Genomic DNA, 21,837 nt, shown 5'->3' with positions numbered 1-21,837 from the left:
GCCTTCCTCTGGCAAACGCGGACTTCCTCCCACCACTTCGGATGCCAAGGGTTTCACAAAACCCACACATTCCCCCCCAACCCGTAAAATGCGTACCTCCCGCCCTTTGCCCTCCACGACAACCACTCAATCAAAGATCCCTATCTCGACTCCACGAACTAGTCCCAACCCTATCCCAACCCCACAAACTACACAACCTGTATCAAATCCATTGCCGACACCACAGACGACACTCCCAGCAAGTGTCGAGAGTGAAACCCTCACAGACATCATGGAGTTTCTGGCGACTCCATTGCAGGAACCCATGAGTCCACAAAAAATAGTCCATACAGCCGAAGTCCATTCTGTTCCTTCTGATCTCCCTCCCACTCCCACAGCTCCTTCCCCTTCTGCCCCCCTTCCTTCTTATTCTAATCCCTCTCCTCTATCCCTTCCGATGCCACCGGGCTATACTGACCGTCCTGCTCATCCACCTCCTCCACGTTCTGCTCCTATTCCAACTATTGAACCAACCCGGTGATATATAATACCAGTCCGCTATAAATTCGTTTTTATTGTATTTTATCCATTGTAAATTTCCTTCTTAAGCTTTTATTTCCCTTGGTTTTACTTTTTTTAGTTTTTTAAATTTTAACATGTCTATTTTACAATGGAATCTTAGAAGTTTTACGGCCCATCGTAATGACCTTCGTTATCTCCTCGCAGTTCATCGTTCTACATTAGTCTGCATACAAGAACCCCGTTTGTCTGCCCCCCCAGTACCCATACCTGACTATAGTTTCTTATTTTCTCCTGCTTCTCTTCCTGTTTCTGCCATTTTAGTTCATCACACAGTTCCGCTAGAACGTCTATCCATTCACACTACGGTTCCGTGTCATTTTGTTCGTGTTTTCCTCGAACGATGGATTACGGTGGTGTCCATATATTTTACTCCCTCCCAACCTATCGATTTCCCTGCCTTATCTCTTTTATTAACACAATTACCCACCCCAATTTTATTGTTAGGAGATTTTAACTGTCGTCATGCCTTATGGGGCGACACCGTTACCAATTCGCGTGGCCGCCAACTTCAGACTTTTATTTTTAATAATGATTTATCCCTTCTAAATACAGGAACTTCAACACATATTGACGACAAAACTCATACTTTTTCCTGTCTGGATCTCTCCTTGTGCTCCTCTTCTATTTCTTTACATTTCCATTGGTCCATTCTTTCGGACACTGTATATAGTGATCACTTTCCTATAAGACTTACTCTTACTACATATTGCCCCATACTCAGGCCCCCTCGATGGAGTTTTCCGAAAGCTGACTGGCCATTATTTACTTCTTTAACTGTGCCTTCTATGCACTCTTCTTCCTTACCCACTGTTTTAGATATACTCACCTATTTCAATGTGTTAGTTCTAAGTGCAGCTTTGACAGCGATTCCTAGGTCGTCCCGTCCTTTTACTTTGAAGTGTGTACCTTGGTGGGATTCGGACTGTACTGTAGCACTCCGTGTTAAACGTGCACGTTGGAAGAGTTTTCTACGCAAACGCAACACTCTGGATGAACAGAGTGCATTTCTGCTGTTTAAAAAGGCCCGAGCGATTCTTCGTAAGACTGTTAAACTGGCTAAACATCATAGCTGGAGATTATACGTTTCCACCATTACTGCCAATACACCCATTGCGTCCGTCTGGAAACATATACGCAAAATAACAGGTAAACATCTTCCCATGCCCTCCCCTGTCCTACATTTGGATGGGGAGTCAGTTGCAGATGCGCATCTAGTTGCTAACGGCTTAGGTCTTTATTTTAGTAATGTTAGTAGCGGTTCTCATCTCTCACCTGAATTCCATACCCTTAAAACTGCTACTGAATGTACGCCAATTGTCTTCAAGCTGTCGTCTAGTCAGTCATATAACGCCCCATTCACACTTCATGAATTGTCCTCTGCCCTTCGTCTTTGTAAGAACACTTGTGAGGGTCCAGATGGCATACACTATAATATGCTCCGTCACCTTTCCCCCCAGGCCATGGCTTTATTATTAACTATTTATAATCGTATCTGGACAGAGGGTATTTTTCCTCCCTCTTTTCGTAGTGCCACCATCCTCCCATTTCTTAAACCGGGAAAGCAAGGCCATGCTCCTCAAGACTATCGTCCCAGTGCTCTTACCAGCTGTCTTTGCAAATTATTCAAGCGTATGATAAATCATCGTCTTATGTGGCTCCTAGAATCCAAGCAACTTTTGTCATCTTCACAGTTTGGTTTTCGAAAAGCTCGTGGCACCTTAACTCCCCTCCTAAATCTAGAGACTTATATCCGTTCAGCCTTTGCCACTCGACAATCTGTTATCGCAGTATTCTTCGACCTTGAGAAGGCTTATGACACAGCCTGGCGCTACCATATTTTATGCACAGTCGTTCTTGTGGTATTGATGGTAACCTTGGTGTCTTCTTAAAGAATTTTCTATCAGCTCGTTTCTTTAGAGTCCGTGTCCAGCATACTTATTCAGACTCATTTCCACAATACGAAGGTGTTCCCCAAGACAGTGTTCTTAGCACTACTCTGTTTTTATTGGCAATTAATGGGATTGTTTCTTGTCTCCCAGTTGGCGTCCGCTCTTCTTTGTATGTTGATGATTTTGCAGTATATGCCTCAAATTCTGACATCTCTGCCCTTGGCGCTCTTATTCAGCGTGCAGTTTCTGCTGCCTCAGAATGGGCCACTTCTCATGGCTTTCGGTTCTCTCCTCTTAAGTCTCATGCTATTACCTTTGCTCGTTCTCATCATATTCCTCAACCACCTCTTTTTCTTTGTGGCTCTCCTCTCCCATACAAAACCTCCGCTTCCTTTCTTGGCCTTCTTTTCGACTCCCGTCTTACTTGGAAAGATCATATTGCCTCCTTAAAAACCTCAGCCTTACATCGCCTCCGTCTCTTACAAACTTTGTCTCATGTGTCATGGGGTGCTGATAGAACTACTCTTCTTCGCCTCCATATTGTTCTCGTCCTCTCCAAAGTTGATTATGGTTGCCAAGTTTATTCTTCTGCTTCAGACACCGTCCTCCAACAACTTGATTCTGTACATGATCACGGTGTGCGTCTGGCTCTTGGTGCTTTTAATTCATCCCCAGTTGAGAGTCTGTATGCTGAATCAGGAGTTCCATCACTCTTCCGTCATCGTGCTCTTCTTTCTCTTCGTACCTATGCTAAGTTGCACTGTTTTCCTCATACCCCTTCTCTACTCCCTCCCAGTCCTGACTCAGGCATATTTTCCACTCCTAGGACCAAGCCACCATTTGCAGTTCGAGCCCATACTCTTCTCTCGCGCTCCTCTCTTACTGTTAGTAATGTTTTTCCTTTCCGCACATGTCTTTTTCCTCCGTGGCTACTTCCGCGACCCCACATTTGTTCTTCCATTTTCCCTTATTCCAAGTCCAATTCCCCTCCATTCATTCTCCGTTCTCAGTTTTCAGACCATCTCTCCCAACATTCCTCTGCAGTCCCTATATACACTGATGGTTCAAAAACTCCTGCTGGTGTTGGATTTGCGATACGCTTTCCTGACACTTTTTATCATTTTAGCCTTCCTACCTATGCAAGTGTTCTAACAGCAGAGTTATATGCCCTCTTATTTGCGTTACGGTATATTTGTCGTGCCTCCTCCTCCTCATTTGTGATATTCTCTGATTCATATAGTGCTCTAACCCTTCTTCAGTCACCTTTTGCTTCTCACCCTCTAGTTCTTCGTATCTTGGAATGGTTGTTCCGTATCTCCTCTCGTCGTAAAAGAGTCCAGTTCTGTTGGGTCCCGGGACATGTGGACGTCGCGGGCAATGAACGTGCTGATCAGTTGGCTCGCATGGCAGTTACCAGGGATGTCTCTTCTTCCTTCCTCATTCCAGTCTCTGACCTTCTTCCTGCTCTGTCATCCTTCCTTCAGCACCGGTGGCAGTCTTGTTGGGACTCTATCACTAATAACAAACTACGTGTTGTTAAACCGTTTATTTCTCCATGGTCGACCCCTTGCCACTGTAATAGGAGGTGGGAGACGGCTTTAGCTCGCCTTAGAATTGGTCATACTCGACTTACCCACTCATATTTGATGTCTGGTGGTTGCCCTCCCTTTTGTACTCGTTGCAATACCATTCTCTCTGTACGCCATATTTTCCTTGATTGTCCACTCTACACACTACAGCGACGTGTTGCATTTCCATTTTTGTCTCGCCTCCAACGTCCCCCCCTTCTTGCAGACTTTCTTCGAGAGTCATCGTATTTTTCCCTCCATAATATCATGTCCTTCCTTACCTCTGTTGGTCTTCTTTCCGATATCTAATTCCGTTCCTTATTTCAATAGCCCCATCTGTGATATGATATACTCCTTCCATTAACCCATTTCTTCCAGCCCACCTAACGTACACAACTTGTAGCCGATGATCCGGCTTTGTGCTGGATTTTGGCACTAGGTTCCTATTGTTCTTCACCCCATACTGTAGTGGTTAGGATGATGGCAATGATGATGTCAGTGTTCTGTCCTGAACTTGTTTTATTTACAGTATTTCCATGTTGGGTATAGAAATAGCTGATTTTTTTTTTTTTTTTTTTTTTTTTTTTTTTACCAAGGAAACTTTCAATTAGCATATATTTTACATAGAATTTATTACACCATAAGCTAGTATTTAAAAACATGAAATCAGCAAATCAACACTAGGAATCTTCATTTAATAACTGAATATTTCCCATGAGCTGTCATGTTACATACCTAAAGATGCCGCAGGCACAAACCAGCTACACATAATACAGTTTGAGGATTCATACTATATGCATAAAAAGAAGAAAGAGAAGTGTACATTATTGCAAGTAAGGTATTTATTTTTACCCAATATTTATAGCATATATAGAGCTGTGATTAAATCTGGCACGCTGAAGGGTCTCTCCTGAGCTGTATTAAATGGTTTGGCACGAACCAGAATACTGTATTGTATATACTTTGTAATACAAAATATGCCCTTGTGCTGAAGGGGTATATAGAGGTTGTAATGATGATGTAACCCCTTCACTGTGAGGGGTCTGCCCTGAGCTGAATGAAATACAAAGTGTACAGCCTCATACTGAAGGGATTAACTTTTATTTTTTATTTATTTATTTGTTTCCTGATTACTCCTTACAAAATTATTTGTCCTCACAATTCTGATGCACCAGTTTTTGATAAAGTACCTGATAATAGTGTTTTTGCTACAGAACATTTCTTTGCCATGAAAAAGTACTAAGCTCATAACCACCATCCACCCATTATCCAATCCCATGTTGCCCCATGAGGAGCGTAGGAGCCCGGGACTAGGCAAGTTGGTCCCGACATTTAAGATGAGCGTGACCAGCCTCACTCATCCCTACTTTCTTTGGCATGAAAAAGTACTATGCTCATAACCACCATCCACCCATTATCCAATCGTATGTTGCCCCATGAGGAGCGTAGGAGCCCGGGGCTAGGCAAGTTGGTCCCGACATTTAAGATGAGTGTGACCAGCCTCACTCATCCCTAAGTTCATGACAATTATAATAATAAGCTCCATCCGCTCTTGTGCACAACAATAGTATTTTTAAAACCGATTGTGGACCAGAACTCAGAAGTGTGCAAAAAAGAGTTAAGAGAGTGTACATGAGTTGTTAGCACAATAGTGGTACCTGGTACTGTGGGTATAGATAATAGAAATGGTACTTTTTAGAAAATATGAAAAACCTATAAACCTCAGAGGAATGTGAAAAGGTGAAAATTTTGTCTTTGTCTCAGGACATTTAGTGTGGAAGTAGAGGTACAAAATGTTCTGTTTAATTGAATTATTTCACCTTTTGCTTTCTTGTTTCATACTTAGTTCTTTCACTGGTACAGTTGCATTCTGGTATTTATTTTGATTAATGCCAGATCATTTTCTGATCTGTGGGAATTCCTCACCACTCACAGAGTTAACAGCTATCACCTTAATTCTCTAACACTGTAGTTGCATTAGGCGTTTTATTTTGGACAGTGCCAGATAGTTTTATTTTGCCTGTTAGAGGACTAAAGAGTGAAGTACAGTATATTTATCAGTAGAGATATCTCATACCAAATCACAGTTTTTTCCAGTTTACAATTACACTGAGGTAGGGTACACATATTTTAACAATTGTCTGTACTCCCTCACTCTAATTCTATCACCCATGACTACAATAATTTTAATTTGGAATGCACTGTAGTTACAAGTGATGATGTTAGGGTTAAGGAGTATGGGTAGGTGTGGAAGGCTGTGAGTTGTGACCAAATGCACTGTAAGTCTGTGCTCTGATAACTAAAGTACAGTGGCACAGTTATGATGTGACAGTGCAGTGTTTGGCATATTTTGAATAAACCAGCCAAAGCCTATAATTGATGTTGATGTTTGGAGCATGATCACTAAAATGTCCTTTCCTCTTATAACATCCCTCAGGAGTGATTAGGTCCTTGTTATGTGTCAGACTATTGTGATGCTTCATGGAATATGTCCAAATCATTCTTTAATATATTTAATTGCTATGCATAACTATTTCCAGGTATCAGTGATGTTTATAGTGGATGTAAAATACTATTGATATTTTCCAAATGGTTATTTCAGTGTTGTATCTCTAGCTGTACTGAGGAATTGCCTCATTGATCACTGTGTGTCAGAATAGCAGTTAATGAATATGTAATGTCAGTAGTTTCTAGTATTGCCCTCTACATGGCCTTGTAGTTAGGGTCACATTTTATGCTTTTGTATAGTTGAAATAATTTGTGGACATTGATAGTTGCATAATATATTGGATATGGTAGCTTTTGTGAAGAGTAATTTTGCAAGAGGAGTATTCCCCTCATGACAAAAATATTGTTTGTGATATGTCTTGTGATAACCTCCCGTCTGTATTCTTAATGATAATATTGTTCTTTGGGAACTGGAATCAGCAATCAAACTCTTAAAAATCAAAATTGCCCACAATTTTTCCCTCTTACTGGTAATCAAACCTAAACCTTATTCCCCTAGTAGAAATTGTTCATATTGTAAGCATAGTAGTTACCATATGTTTTAAAGGATTTATCCCGTTCACTAGATGTCAATATTTTATTCTTGCTGCCTCCAGATGCTTTTATTCAGCTTAAGAGAACTTTTGAACTGGAGGGATTAGAAAGTCCTAAGTGACCCCTTCGGTATAAGAGCCATTTCCAGAGCTAAGAAAAAAAATTATGGAGGGATCAGGAATTAGCAAAATACAGTGTAAAGAGGTCATATTGGGGTTAAAGATTCAGAGCTGCTGTTCTTTCTGGATCTCAGTGCTGTTTTGGTTACCTTTGTTTTCATAAGACACCTGGAGGGATTAGAAAGTCCTAAGTGACCCCTTCGGTATAAGAGCCATTTCCAGAGCTAAGAAAAAAAATTATGGAGGGATCAGGAATTAGCAAAATACAGTGTAAAGAGGTCATATTGGGGTTAAAGATTCAGAGCTGCTGTTCTTTCTGGATCTCAGTGCTGTTTTGGTTACCTTTGTTTTCATAAGACACCTGCCCAAAATTATTTTACTGCACTTACTGAATTGGCACAAGGGGATGTGTACTTCCATCTCCCAGGTATGGCAGCTAAAATTTTTTATTCCACTTGAATCACATCATTGTCTTCAAAAAGGTGTATGTTGTGAGTAGGCAGTGGAGATAGTTTTTTTATTTTTATTTATTTTTTTTTTTTTATTACAGTAATGAACACTTAACACTTTTGTACACATAGTCAGCTTATGATTTCAGTTACTTGTTGCTCTGGAAGGGTACAGTTTTCTAACTTTGAGATATTGGTACAGGTACATGGAATATTTTCTCAGTCTTTATAATTATTGGTTTTGGAATTTTATTATGTTACACAGTTCTCAACTACAGCACAGCAATGGATAAAATAAGGAAAAAAAAAAAATGAGATGTCACAGTATGTCAATTAAGCTTGCATAAAAGTTTGGGATTTTTTACCCAAGCACCAGAAATTACATTATATAGATTGAAGAATATGCATGCTTCCCCTAATAATAATACCCCAAGCACCATATGACAGTTTGATCAAAGCCAGGAGAATATAACAACTTCGGCAAATATTTTACATTTTTTCCCCGTCAAGATAACGATGATTACAATGAAGGTTTTTGTTCATCGCTGCATGTTATTATGTTGGGTGCCAATTTAGTCTTCGTCCCCTGTGCTAAGATGATGTTTTTAATGTTTTATCCCTGTTACTACTGATTGATTTTATTTGGCTTAGGAGGGACCTCAGATAGTATTGGGGTTAAAAGTAGACCCCACCAACACCTTGGATCTTAGAAATCTTCCATTAGTTGAATAAATCATTGGAAGGTAGGAAGAGTATAAGACATCATCATAGGCTCCTACTGAGGATGGTAGAATTACTGTACTCTTTACTTTGACAAAGCCTAAAACAGCCATCTTTCTGTCCTGAATGTTGGGTGGCAACAAGATATTGATGCTAGAATCTGGTGGTAGTTACAAAGAAGTGCTGCGGAATGGTTGTAGAACCAAATTACCATCGTTTTCTGCTGCTGAGCTCCTTGAAACAAGGCAAGATTAAGGTGGAAAGAGCATGTTATGTACTGTACTGTCAGAATCTGTGAGAAGTTTACTGATGAGCTTGGATGTACACTGGGTTGAAAATTGAGGGGGGTATTTCTGTTGCTGCACCTGTAGACTGTAGACTGACATTCTTGTATAAGTATTCTTATGGTCAAAAGTTCATCTTACATCCCTGGTGGCTGTGGGACTGGATGGTATTACATGAAATATTTTAAGTGTTACCAGTACTAAGCAAACAGTAAAAAGAGGGCCAGAAGGGAGGATACTCACAGACTTTCAGGAGGGATGAGAAGTATTGATTTTTTTTTTCTTTTTTGTGATACTGTAGCATTATGAAGCACACACACACACACAATATGAGCAGGAATGTGAAATATAGAAGACAATGCACAGTGCTAGCAGGGGATGGTCAATGAACTGTTGCTTATGATAGTAAATTATTATCCGTGCTATGCAGAAGTATGTATTATTGTATTAAAGAACAGTATTATGTGCGTTTAGAAGCTGTATATTTTTGCATATACAAAAAACTCATTGTATGCATGAGTACAGAGTGGATTACAAACACATAAGGGTAATAATAATGTAATGGTTACTGGTATATTACAGTTTTAGAAAGTCAGCTTTTTTTGCAATGGCTTTTGTACTTATGCCAGGGAGAGGTGAAAGAGGCTGAGAGATTACTATACCTTTTTTCCCTAACTTGGCCTAAAATTGCCATCCCTTCACCTTGAATACTGAGGTGTAGCAGTAGGTTAACACTAGATTATGATGCTAGTCACTAGTATATACTATGAAAAGGATGTAGAGTGACCATTTTAACTTATTTTGCTAGTAAGCTTCATGGAATAAGCTTCAAAAAGGCAAAAATCTGGGCCAAGCTAGAGTAAAAGGTGCATACCCACACATTCCCTGTGAGTCGTAATTGAGTCCGAACCAGTGTGCATAACCTTTATGGAATTTCATGTAATATTATGTTGTAAGGAATTTATATACATTTAAACGTAGTATTATTTTTGAAAATGTATGGAGATAGGGAATTCTCTTTAACCCCTTCACTACGAGATGTCTCTCCTGAGCTGAACAAAATACTCTGCCGCAATGTAATATAATGAATTTCCTCTTTTTGAAAGGGTTAGATGGAATTAAAAGTTATTACTGTGTATGTGAAATCTGGCTATTTTGCTGCTGGTTTTGTCTGCTTAACTACTCTCAACCCACTTTGACTTGGCCTTTAATTGCCATCATTCCATCTTGAATGCTGAGCTGTAAAAAGAGATTAACACAAGAATATGGTGCCAGTAGCAAAAAAGTGGAACAGAAAGGATGTAGAGCCATAGTACTGTATTTTTTAATCTCTGTCTTGAATGCTGAACTGTAAGAAGGGGATAGCTCTGGAATATTGTGCAGGTCATGAAGAAGTGCCATGGAAAGTACAGTATGTAGAGTCACAGTATTGTCTAATTCTACCGCTGAGCTATGGGAAATGAACAACAAAAAAGATGAAATTCCCCGCCAAGTTAATGTGGATGTACTCCAGTGTCTTTCAGGTGTCTCATTCTGATTATTTACAAACAATACAGCATTATGTCGCAGATTTGCCCACAGTACGAAGGGTGATCAGAAAGTAATGACAGTTCATGCTATAACATGAAAACCTTGAATGATGGGAGGCAGGGGAGCAAGGAGAGTGCAGAGTTGCCTCTCCTTACGAGTTTGAACTTGTCGCCGTATGCCTGACTTATCTCTTGTTTTATTGTTGTGAGTGAATGCTTCACTCTTGTTTTTGCTCTCTGGCCAGAAACATGGATTACTCGAAAGAAGGCTGCAGGTTCTACATTTTTACGAGGTGGAAACTGGGAAAGAAAGCAACAGAGATTCGAGGGGAATTATTACAAGTTTATCCAGACACTACTCCTTGCCTGGAAACTGTTTCCCGCTGGATTCGTGCTTTCACAGCAGGAAAAACTGAATTGAAAGATGAACAACGCTCTGGACGCCCCCGGACATCCGTGACCGAAGCAACAACTGTCCGTGCACGGTCCATCATTGACGAGGATCCAACTGTAACTCTTAGGTTCTTAGCCTTGGAGCTTGATATCAGTTATGGGAGTGCATATGACATCGTGCATGAACAATTAACCTGAGGAAGAAGTGTTGTCGATGGATACCCCATTTGTTGACTGATGAGCAAAAGGCTGAACGGGTGAGGATTTGTCGTGTCTGGCTTGCTGAATTTGAACCAAATGGTCCAAAACGGTTCTCAGATGTTGCTACTGGAGATGAGTGTTGGATTTCATTCTTCACAACCCGTGACAAGCAGTCAAACATAGTGTGGTTGGGCGATGAAGACCCTCGACCTCAGATTTTGAAGGAAGGATTTCGCAGCCGGAAGCGCCTTTTCACCATCTTTTTCAATTCTCAAGGACCAATATGCGTGGATGTGATGCCTGAAAAGTCCACTATCACAGCCCAATACTACACAGACCAGGTCCTTCCACAAGTCTTGGAACACAAGGCCAACACCGCACCAACCCGCCGTCGGTCTCGCCTTTTGCTGCACCACGACAATGCTGCACCCCACAAAGCTCGCCTCACTATGCAGTACCTGGAACAACAAGGTATAACTCTGCTCCCCCACCCACCCTACTCCCCTGACCTGGCTCCCTGTGCCTTTTGGTTGTTTCCAAAAATTAAATCTGCCATCGCTGGGAAGCAATTTCATCGCGTCCAAGACTTGGCACGGACCGTCAATTCAGAACTCCGAAGTATACCGTCTTCAGAGTACCACGCTTGCTTCATGAAGTGGAGAAAGAGAATGGAACGCTGCATAGAGGTTGGAGGGGAGTACTTTGAAGGAATGTGAGTCATAGTTTGATAGTTCTTCATGATAATAAAAGTTTATGGACTCACTGTCATTTCTTTCTAATCACCCCTCGTACTATGGCTGGTGGAGCTACAAAGACTGCACAGAAGTGATTTATGTTTAGTTCCTTCAATCCGATGATGTTATTTTAAAAGATATTATTCGTGCTACTTCCAGGTGATTATATTAAAGTTAAGGAGACCTCATGTGGTGAGAGTATTAATGAATGATATGTCTAACCTCTATATAATTCAGTTTCTCCAATGCTGAATAAAACTGTCTGGAAGTAATAAGATTTTTTTTTAAAGTACATCATCAGATTGGAGGGATTATGTCACTATATTATCTTGTAAACTATTGTTTTATGTGAAGTAGTTTGAATTCAAGGTATAACTGGTGATTTTTATATTGTAAAATGCCACCTGAGTTGTAAGTCTCTTGTGACTTTAATTGCCTGCACTATGGTAGCCTTGTCTCAGTTCCCTATATCAATAGGTAGGTATTATGGGATTGAATGTGTCTGTGTGTGTGTGTATCCATCCATCATCTAGTCCTTTTTAGCCCCATCGGGAGCATAGGGGCCCAGGACTAGGCTACACTGTTCCATCATTTAAGTCAAGGGTGAGTGTGTGTATATATATTTTTTTCTATGCATTTAGTTTTCATGCACACATTTATCACTAAGTATGCTTATTATGGCTACACTTGGGTGGTGCAGCTGGGGTAGGTCATGATATCCTTTCACAGATACCTATTTTATTAATTTAATTTTTTACTTTTTTAGTTTATTTTTAAAAGTTATTAGGAAGAGGAAATTATTATTTTACTGCCTATAATATCACAAAGGTAAATAATTCTTTTTGGATATGCAGTTACCATCTCCTGCAAAAATATTTTTAGTTAGTAGCTGAAGTTGTTCCAGTTACTTTAAATAAACAACCTTCATGAATGACAGGGTTGTATTGTAAGTGGCTGTGGGAGATTTTGTAGCATCTCTTCTTTTGTGACCATTTGCACATTGCACTTCAGTATCCTCTTGTATGTTATTGATGCAGACTGTCAATATTAAAACAATAGAAGTAGCTTACAGGAGAATTTTAAGGTGTCTATCTATCTATCTATAGCCCGACGCCCTAATCCCGCAAAGGGTGGCCGCAGACAAAACGCCTCCAAGTCACTCTGTCACCCACCATTTGACTCCCCTCCCCCCAACTCACCCCCCCTCCCTCATATACCTCTCAACTCCATCCCTCCACCTCATCCTCGGTCTACCCCTCCCTCTCCCTCCCTCCACCTCACCTACATACACCATCTTAGTCAGTCTTTCATTCTCCATCCTCTCCACATGTCCAAACCACCTCAGTGTATTTCTCCTAATCTTTTCAACCACATCCACATCTACCCCACAACGTTCCTTCACTTCTTCATTCATCAACCTGTCCCTCCATGTCACTCCACATGCTCCTCTCAAGTAACTCATTTCCACTGCTCTCACTCTTGACTTGTTCCCCTCTTGCAAGGTCCACGCCTCGCTTCCATACGTCAGGGTAGGGATCACAATACCATCATGCAGTGACTTCTTAACTTCCATACTCACCTCCCTATTTCTCATCACTGCTTTCAGTGTGCCAACAACCTTCCTTCCCTGCTGTACCCTTTCACGTACTTCATCCCCCAAAGTTCCATCCTTACTCATCACACTACCTAAGTACTTGAATGCACTCACATTCTCCATATCCTCACCATCCAACCTCACTGCACACTCTGTGACTTCATTCCTCTCAAACACCATAACTTTACTTTTGTTTACATTAACTTTCAGCTTCCTCCTCCTACACACTGTCCCAAATTCATTCACCAAACCTTGCAACTCCCATTCATCTTCACTCAACAATACTGTATCATCAGCAAACAGCAACACCGGAAGCTTCCAAATCTCACCCTCATTCAATAGGGCCACCCCCACATCCACTGCCCTACCTTGTACCTCCTTTACGACCCCATCCATATATATATTAAACAGCCATGGAGACATTACACACCCCTGTTTCAGTCCCACATTGAGATCAAAGAACTCACTCAGCTCACCATCCACTCGCACCGTAGCCCTAGCTCCCTCGTACATACTCTTCACAGCACTCAACAATTTCCCCTCCACTCCATATATTCTTAATACCTTCCACATACCTTTCCTATCTATTCAGTCATAAGCTTTCTCCAAGTCCATGAAGGCAGCATACACTTTCCTTCCCTTCTCTAGATACTTCTCCACTAAACATCTTAGAACAAATATCTGATCTACACACCCTTTTCCCTTCCTAAATCCCCCTTGTTCTTCTCCAACTAGCTCCTCTGTCATATGCCTAACCCTATCAATGAGTATTCTACCATATATTTTACTAGTCACACTAAGAAGGCAAATACCCCTATGGTTACCACATACTTCTCTCTCCCCTTTTCCTTTGTACAGAGGAACAATTATACCTGATTTCCAGTCCTCTGGAACCCTTCCCTCTTCCCAAGCCAATCTACACAACTTCCATATCCACTCCACAACAATCTCACCCCCATACCTAAGCATTTCACCACACACTCCATCAATTCCTGGGGCCTTTCCCAGCTTAATCTTCTTCATCGCTTCCACTACTTCCGACCTACTGATCTCTTCCTCCCTCCTCTCATCTCTTCTTCTCCCAGCCATTCCCCAACCACTTATACTCACACTGCTCTCACTCTCTACATTCAACAAATCCTCAAAGTGCTCCTTCCATCTCCTCAATTTCTCTCTCTTCTCCACCAACAATCTATTATTCCTATCTTTCACTCCCCTACTATTTCCCCTTTCACACTGCCTTACTTTCTTTACCTCCTTCCAAAACAATTTCTTACTCTCCCTCCATTTCACACTCAGATTCCTCCCAAACTCTTCATCCACTTTCTTCTTACTCTCCTTCACCAGTCTCTTAACCTCCCTTCTCCTGCTCACATATACCTCTCTCTTCTCTCTCTCATTTTCTCCCCTACCTCTACTCGGCAACCATTCACCATATGCCTTCTTCTTTTGTTCCACAGCTCGTTTCACCTCATCATTCCACCATGCTGTCCCTTGCACACCCTTGCATCTCCTCCTCACTCCACAAACCACCTCACACGCTGCGCTTATCTCTTCCGTGAATATCTTACATACGTCTTCCACCCCTTCCATCTGCTCTAGCTCATACCTTCCCAATCTTTCTTCCACTATGCTCTTATACTCTGTCCTCTTCTCACTATCTTGCAATTTCTCCACTCTTCTCACAGGAGCTGCTTCCTCCTGTCTTCCCCTTCGCCTCCTCAACCACTTTCTTTGCAACTCTACCTTGGCCATCACTAAGTGATGGTCCGAGACTCCATTCCCCCACCCTCTACACACCCTTGCATCCAACACTTGTCTTCTCATTCGCTCATCCACACACACGTAGTCTATCATTGCCTTTCGTTCAACAAGTTCACCATCCATCCTCCTCATTACTCTCCATGTATACCGGTGGATCATCTTATGACGAAAGTAGGTGTTGGCTATTGCCAACCACTTACCAGCACAGATGTCCACCAAAGCACTACCATTCCCATCTACTTCCGCTGGCACACCCCACTGACCAACCACTCCATCCACTCGTACATTCCCAACTTTGCCATTCATGTCTCCAATCAACAGCACTCTCTCGCTCCTCTCAAACTTGTCCATACATGCTTCTACTCTCGCCCAAAACTCATCTTTCACTCTTGCCACTCGATCCTCTGTTGGAGCATACACACATACAATCGCCCATGCTTGTATACCTACTTTCATCCTCACCCATACAATCCTTGCACCCACTGTTCCATACTCTCTTATATTCTCCTTCCACTTCTTGCTTATCATCAGACATACTCCCTTTCTTGCCCTCTCATTCTCACTGACTCCCGCACATATACCTACACCGTATTCCCATTCTCTCATCCTTTCACCTTCCCATTTAGTTTCAGTCAATCCACATATATCCACTTTTGCATCCTCAAGCACCTGGACAATCTCTCTCTCTTTCACTTCATCATTCACTCCCCTCACATTCCACGTTCCTACTCTCAGAATGTCCTTTGTCCGTTCCTTAGTCGTCAACGTATGGTCCGTCCGGGTCCGAGGCGCTTTATTTGCTTTTTTAGTTAGTTCTTTTTACGGGGTGGGGCACTAACCCACCACCAACCCTTTTAGTCGCCTCATACGACAAGCAGGGATACTGGGGGAGTATTCTTGAAACCCCCCTACCCCCAGGGGGTAAGGTGTAATATGCAAAATAAATCACTAAGGAAAAAAGGTGTTATGAAGCCTCCTGTGTCTCCTCAAATGCAGCTCCATGCCACACCTGATACAGCAGTGAATTGTCAGGCTAACCACATTCACAGGCAGTTACTTAAGCTATCCAGAACCTCTAGCCAAAATAGTCATCCAAGAAACTTCTTTACCGCAGAATAAGGACTGTATTTTGGGTGCCATAGGAGGCTTCGTAGCATTTCTTCCATTGTGATGTACAGTATTTTGCTGATTACATCTTTTAACAGTGCTGGAGAGAGGCGTATTCACATGTTGGCCATGGTGTTACTGGGTGGCTCTGCTACCTGATTATGCGAATGCCCCTGAACTCCCTCCTAGGTCCCTGTAAGACAGATGGTGGACTGCAGGAGGAGGGCAACTTCCAGCCTGCATTCCACTGGGTTCGCTATTCAGATGAAGCTGGGGTTGCAACTACTGCTACTACTTCCACACCTTTTGATCTCGTGATATATGCCAACTCAGACCATGTTAATACTGGAAATATATAAATGAACTAAAAGAGAATATCAGGTTGTAGTAGTTGTAATAAAGTGTTAAAAAAAGGCACTGCAGAGTTTCTTATGCCATGTAGGATACAGCCCAAACTGTTTTATATTGCTCTTGTATGCTGCTGTCATAATATAGTGGAAGCCTTGCAGTTAGGAAAGTGTCACCTTGATCTGTAACTTATACAGTACCTTGGTCCCTCTTGCACTTGCATATATGTACATGCTGTGCCTTGATGTTCAGATATTTTGACAATTTTGTGTGTATATGTGTGTCCCATCTGCATCACTGTATCATCCTCTTGTTAACATCACTCTTTGATTTCTGGATGCAGTTTAACCCCTTCAGTCTGATGGCGTGTTGCTCAGAGTATTCTTGCTACCTCCAGACAGTTTTATTCAGAGTAGGAAAACTGTTTTGCTTGGAGGGAGTTAACTAAGGCTGCAGCTAACTCCTCCAATATGAAAACTCCCTCTTTGGCTGAATATAATCATCTAAAGGTAGCAAAAATAAAATGAAAAATACTTTATCAGATTTCATGGGTTAAGAATGAATGTTATTTGTGTCTCCCCAGTGTATTAAACTCCAGGGAACCTTTATTCTCCCCATTAAGTCTGGATCAAAGCCAGTATACTAAAAACACTGTAGTACTCCTGACTGAAACTGTTTCTGGAATTCGTTGTGGCTTTGGAGATTTCATAACATCTCTTCTTTACATGATTTATTCTGTACTTTGCACCACAGCATCCACCTCATTTTTTTAATGTATATTTTACCTTTTCTTTGTCATTATGTTTTTATTCTTTCATGCTTGTTTAATTTGCGTTTTTACCATTCCTGGTGGTAGGTGATGCCAACCATCATCCACTCACTTGATGCAGTGTTGTCTGCTTCTTCATCTTTATTATTCTCTTTCTGTGTCTGCCATCCTCTCTTCCTATTTCTCCCATCTTTCCTGTCACTTATTATTACACTTCATTCCATTAAAGGTGTCTTTACATTCAGTGACAAGCCTAATGGTTTCCTGTACCATATGGCCAACCATACATGCTCCCTACTTGGCAACAAGTGGGATGGTGAAGGGTTGGTACCCCTCCCCATTTAATAGCTAACTCAGAGACAAACGGCCACCCCATACGATATTATGGTGTCTGGCTATAGATAGATAGATAGACCTTTCCTTTTTTATTTGTTGTTTCTTCTTTCTCATTGTTTTAATGTTTTTACCTTTTCTTGTCATTCTCCTTTTCTCCCTTACCATCTCTTTTCCATTGCTTTTCAGGTATCTTTGCTGTGAAATAGTGGTATGTGGTTCTTGGAAAGTGTTAAGAATATATGGAGTAGATGGGAAGTTGTTGAATGCTGTGAAGAGTATGTACGATTGTGCGAAGGCTGCGGTGCGTGTGGATGGTGAACTAAGTGAATTTTTCTCTTTGAAAGTTGGTTTGAAACAGGGATGTGTCATGTCTCCATGGTTGTTCAATCTGTACATGGATGGGGTAATAAAAGAGGTACAAGGCAGGGTAGTGGATCTTGGAGTGGCCCTGGTGAGAGAGGATAGTGTTTGGAAACTCCCTGTACTGTTGTTTGCAGATGATACTGTGTTGTTGAGTGAAGACGAAGGGGAGCTGCAGGGCTTGGTGGATGAGTTTGAGAGAGTGTGTAAGAAACAGAATCTAAAGGTGAATGTAGGGAAGAGTAAAGTGATGGTCTTTGAGAGAGGTGAAGTTAGTGAATGTACAGCGAGGTTGGATGATGAGGAATTGGAAAATGTGAGTACGTTTAAGTACTTGGGTAGTGTGATGAGTAAGGATGGAGGTTTGGAGGGTGAAGTGCTTGAAAGGGTACAGCAGGGGAGAAAGGTTGCTGGTTCTTTGAAAGCAGTGATAAGAAACAGGGAAGTGAGCGTGGAAGTGAAAAAGTTACAACATGACAGTATTGTGATACCAACTCTAACGTACGGAAGTGAAGCTTGGACATTGTTGGAAGGACACAAGTCAAGAGTGAGAGCAGTGGAAATGAGTTATTTAAGAGGAGCCTGCGGAGTCACGTGGAGAGACAGGCTGACAAATGAGGATATAAAGGAGCGTTGTGGTGTGGATGTGGATGTGATAGGAAGCGTTATGAGGAACACACTGAGGTGGTTTGGCCATGTGGAGAGGATGGAGGGTGAAAGACTGACGAAGAGAGTGTATGTGAGTGAGGTGGAGGGGGGAAGGGGGAGGGGGAGGCCGAGGATGAGATGGAGGGATGGGGTGGAGAGGTATATGAGAGAGGGGGGTGTGAGTTGGGAGCAGGGCAGTGAAATGGCGGGGAACAGGGCAACTTGGAGGCGATTTGTTTGTGGCCACCCCAAACGGGATTGAGGCGTCTGGCGATAGATAGATAGGTTCTTGATACCTGATTCTAAGAATCCATTATTCAGTTCAGTTCAATTCCTTTATGTCACTGATGCAACTTTGTCAATATTAAACTGATATTAATAACATACAAGCGAATGTTATGGTATAATATGCAAAATGAATCACTGAGGAGGAGATGCTGTGATGTCTTCTCTACAGGTAATGGCATTTTCATGTTGGACTTGCATTTCTTTTACTGTATTTGGACTTACATTTTTTACTGCATGTGGCCTAAGTTTCTTTTAATGTACAGTATTTGAGCTCAAGTTTCTTCTAGTGTATTTGAACTCAGGTTTTGTTGTATTTAGACTTTTATTTTATTTATTGTATTTGGAGATATATTTCTCTGTACAGTACTCTATTCTGAAGAGTACTTGTTTCATGTAATATCACCAAGACTGGGAGCTTGTCACCTACTGTTTTATTTTCCGAAGAATGGTAGCACAGCCCGGGTCCCCGTACACTTTGAAAGGAGTAAATATAGGGCATGTGTTACCTTATGTCATCACTACTTTCAGAGATTTAAATTAGAGAATGTAAATGGTGAATGTTGTGGAGTATACGGTAAATGAACAACAAGTGTGAATAATATGGAAAGGAGCTTAGGCATCTCATAAAGCTTTCATCAGTAGATAATGATGTAGGAGTCATGGCTGCTACTCAACTTTTACTACTACTACACATTACCATACATTACCATATACAATATTGTTTAAGAATGCAAATGCCACTGGAGGGGGGATGCCTTCATGCAGTGGCACCAATATAGCAAGTTAGTGGAACTGCCCAGTTACACAAATGTCCCTAGATCTCTCCCTATCCACCGACAGAGGGAAAGTGGACAATGGGAGACAAAACAGTTTAAGCCTGCAGTCCTCCTGGTTCACATCCAAAAGAGCCATAGACAGAAACAACAGCAGCACGGATACACACGAAAAAATCTTCCCTTTTTTTTGCATAATGTAGTAAATCCTGTCGCAATGTCTGCAGGTAAGTTATAGTACCTGCATAAATAGCATAATAACCTAATACACTATAGTGTAGTGTAATGTATTATTGCACATGTGTAAAGTGTACGCAGTATTACTCGCAATATATTAATTGCGTGGATAATGTGAGCATAGCTGGAAGCCATTAAAAATAAGGATTCTTTACTTTGAGAGGAAATGTTGACTGGTTAAAAGAAGTGACATATTTTGTATTATGGTGAAAAATAGTGATGTATGGAAAAATATACATATGTATTGTATTTTAAAGAGGACGTGTTGACTGAATTTTAATGTCATGTTTGTATTTTGAGGGGAAGCAGCGATGTATGAAAAAATGTATGTATTGTGTTTTGAAAAGGAACTGTTGACTGGCGAAAGTGATTTATTTTGTACTGACTGATATGAGTTTATATTGTATCATGAAATGGCTGATGAAAAGAAATGGGAATAATATATACTGACACTGAATACAATGCAAAAGATGATACTGTAGCCTTTTTTGTGTGATGTACAGTATTGTAATTTGTGATACATGTAACTTGCAGTGAGTGTGTATGTGCAAGTGTGTAGCAGTCTTCTCTATTAATTATGAAAGTCAAGAAGCCGGGGATCAAAGAAATGGCAGATGAATGCAGGTCCAAAGTAGAGGAGCAGTTGGAATCAGTGAATTGGAATTAAATGGATCTGGACAACCTGTGGAATACATACAGGGATTACTTAGATAGGATTGCTACATTGGTATGTGGTGTGGCAAGAGTAACAACAATGAAGAAAGGTATAGCATGGTGGGATGCAGAAGTTAAGAGAGCAGGGGAAGAAAAGAAGAAGTGGCTAGAGTGGTTACAGAACAGGGGTTCAGCTGAAATAAGAACTGAATATACTGAGAGCAAGAAGCATGTAGAGACTAGTGAAGTGGAAAAAGGAGGAGGTAAATGATGATCTAGGAAGTAAAATGAATGCAAATTACTCTGAAAATAGGAAGTTATTCTGGAAAGAGGTGCAAAAATGTAGAAGTGACAGTGGAAAGAAATGTGAAAGTGTGAAGGGTGTATGTGGTAGATTATTAACTCATGGGGATGAAGTAAGGACCAGATGGAAAGAATATTTTGAAAGTCTGATGAATGGAAATGGAGAGAGCAGAGTGACTGTAAACATGATTGGTTTTGGGAGTGCACGGAGAAGGAATGCAGTGCTAGGAAACATGACACTCGCACAGGTGAAGAACGCTGTGAAGCGACTGAGAAATGGGAAAGCATCTTGGGTTGATGAGGTGTATGCAGAGATGATTAAGTGTAGTGGAGAGAGCTGAATGAAGTGCATGTTGAAGATTTGAAAGAAGGCATGGATGAGTGAAACAGTGCCAGTAGAGTGGAAAAAGGCTATGATTATACCCCTGTACAAAAATAAAGGTGAGCGAAGTAAGTGCAAGAATTATCATGTCATAAGTTTGTTGGTTGTTGTAGGGAAGGGATATGGAAGAATTATTATTGAGAATTTATGAGAGATGTCAGAAGGCCTAGTGAGTGTCAAAAAGGGTGGCTTTAAGAGTGGCAGAGGATGTGTGGATCAAATATTTGCAGTGAGACAGATAGTGGAGAAGGCATGTGGGAAGGACTATAAAGTGTTTATGGTACTTATGGATCTGGAAAAAGCATATGACAAAGTAAACAGAGAAGGATTGTGGAAGGTTTTGCTCATATACAATGTAGACGGTAAGCTGCTAGGTGCCATCAAGAGTTTTTATGGTGATAGTGAGGCATGTGTGTAAGGGTAAATGGGCAACTAAGTGAATGGCTCATGATCAGTGTGGGTGTGCAACAAGGTTGCATTATGTCCCCATGGTTGTTCAATATATATATGGATGGGGTGATGAGGGAAGTAAAGACACGAGTAATGGGAGTGTTGGATGGCGTTGGTAATGAATGGTGATGAATATCTCAGATTTGATGTATGCTGATGTTGCAGTGCTACTTGCAAATACCTGACAGCTTGGTAGACTAGTGCAGAGTTTTGTAGATGTCTGTGAGCATCATGCCTTGAGAGTAAATGTAGAAAAAAGTAAAATGATGGTTATTGAGAGAGAAGGTGACTCCCAGTGTGATGTTACAATGAATGGAGAGGGACTGGAATTGGTG

Source organism: Coenobita brevimanus, chromosome 86 (genome assembly GCF_032717465.1).
Source record: "Coenobita brevimanus isolate Jiangsu-jjx chromosome 86, ASM3271746v2, whole genome shotgun sequence".
Taxonomy (NCBI): domain Eukaryota; kingdom Metazoa; phylum Arthropoda; class Malacostraca; order Decapoda; family Coenobitidae; genus Coenobita; species Coenobita brevimanus.
Note: the sequence above shows the minus strand (reverse complement) of the source record.